Source organism: Apaloderma vittatum, unplaced genomic scaffold (assembly GCF_000703405.1).
Source record: "Apaloderma vittatum isolate BGI_N311 unplaced genomic scaffold, ASM70340v1 scaffold25623, whole genome shotgun sequence".
NCBI classification, from domain to species: Eukaryota; Metazoa; Chordata; class Aves; order Trogoniformes; family Trogonidae; genus Apaloderma; species Apaloderma vittatum.
Genome location: NW_009706930.1, coordinates 6,940 through 9,262, shown reverse-complemented (window position 1 = coordinate 9,262; position 2,323 = coordinate 6,940).

Genomic DNA, 2,323 nt, shown 5'->3' with positions numbered 1-2,323 from the left:
AAAGAGACTTATGGATTGGGAAAGAAAAAACCAGCTTTAATAAAACAACAACAGTACTGATAATGGAATAATGAAAATTATTAGATATATACAAAACCGATATTGAACCCACTGCCCCCCATAGCAATCCCCACAGACACTGCAGAGCTGGCAGCACCGGGCTCAGCGGCAGAGGGGAACAAAGCACAGGGGCTGGATTCGGGAACTTGGGATCAGGATCAAGGGCAGAAGATTGGACGGAGTCCTGAGACCTTAACCCCTGTGATCTCTCATTTTTATACTGAATATGATGTATATGGAATGGAATACTCTTGTTGGTCACCTGTCCTGCCTGTTCCTCACCAGAGGTGCAAACTTCTACTTCCTTGCAGCCCTTCTACTTCCCGGTACCCCCAATGTGTTACACAAGATCCAGCAGTGGCCTGGGTCACTACAGGAGCAGGTAAAACAAAACATCCTCGGCTCTCTGCTGATGCCAATCTGGGAGCTCTGAATTTGGCTCATTTTAAGTGCATCTACTACAGTATGGAGAGGTGCCTGACGGTGATCAGTCTCACATAGAATCACAGAATTACAGAATGTCAGGGGTTGGAAGGGACCTCAAAAGATCATCTAGTCCAGCCCCTCTGCCAGAGCAGGATCCCCCACAGTAGCTCGCACAAGAACGCATCCAGGCGGGTTTTGAATGTCTCCAGAGAAGGAGACTCCAACAACCGCCCCCGGCAGCCTGTTCCAGGGAGGTTGTGGAGTCTCCTTGGAACAGGAGTCTCAGGAATCTCGCCTTGATTTGTTATTTCTTTTGCCGCTTCTGCTCCTCCCTCGGCTCCCTCCCTCCTCTCCAACATGCAGAAAGCTGCTCTGTAAGCCCATGTTAATTTTTTCCACATTCTTCCTTCTTTATGAGGCTCATCTTTTTAAGTTTACATTTTGAGGGGTGTGAGTCAGAGCTTTAGGTGTCTTTTCTGACCTTGCTTCCTTTGGTTAGTGCTCTGGCTGACGCTGTGGTGAATAATGCCTTAGGTAGGTGGCCAAGTTAGGTCATCTGATTGCCTGCAGTGACTTCTGCTTCAGGTAGGTGGGGACATCTTGCCCAACCAGATGCAGAGTTTTCAGCTGCTTTAGCCTTTCAACACAAAGGGGTTTGATGACGCAGCTTCCTCCCTTGCTGTTGAATAAACCTTCATCGCTAAAACTGTTCACTGGTCCAACCAACTCCACTGGTTGGCCTGAAGGGCTGAAATCATTCGCTGGAAGCACGAGCTACTCTATAACCTGATCCTGGAGGACTCATCCCCGGATGGTGATGGGTGGGTCTGTGCCAGGAGTGACAGCAGAAGGTAGTTCCAAGCCTCACCTCAGTAAGGTCATCTCTAAGACATGGCATCTGCTAGAGCAAACGCTGCCTGGGAAGTGCTGCTGGGATGGACCCTGTGAGTCCTGTGTTCTCAGTGCCGAAGCATTCGTGTTCTGACATCTCTGCTTCAGCAAAGCAAGAAGCGCAAGCAGCCCCAGCTGGCTGAGGACCATCGAGGAGATGTTTCTGCAAACCTGGAGCTGGCCCCGACTTCGGAGTCACCTGCCCATGCTTCCTGTGGATGGTGCTCTTTGGGAGGGATGAGCCCAACGCAGCCCAGCTTCACAGCACGCCCTGCGTCACAGCTTCTGCCAAGCCTGGCCCAGATCCTCTGCGTGCTTTCCGCCTGAACCTGCCCAGGCTGGGGAGCGTGAAGAACCTGCCTCTTCCCCAGACAATTCTCTTTTGTTTTGGGAGGATGTTTTGGGGAGAAATAGCTGATTTTCAGACCAGTTGGGTTTTCCTGGAAGTCTCAGTGACAATTTCTCCAGCCTCTGCTGCCGGGAGAAGTTCTGAGTATTAAACTTCTTACATAAAAACTTCTGAGTTTTTGCATCTAAACAATGTGGTGTCTGAGTTAAATCTGAATCCTTCCCCAGATCTAAACTCCAAGAACACAGAAAACTGTATCCAAAAGTCTTTAGTTATATTACCCTGAGAAGGGGATACATCACTTCTATAAAGGAGACTTAGAATTCCAAGTTGCTTCCTTCTTGAATATTTTCCTGGGTTAATTAGCAGGAAAAATAATTACCCTCCTATGTGTGGCAAACACTGGTGGGAGGCAGTGAAGTGAGTGATTTAAGGTAGAAAATATAGCTTTTGTGCAAGATTTACTCCCCTTGTGCTCTGAATCCTCTTGTCAAAATAGTAGCTTACCCTTCTCTTCTTACTCAACTATTTTTTCTTTAACCATGAAACCTTCTGTACTTGGTCTCATTAGGAAATATAACTCTTTAAATTAATTGA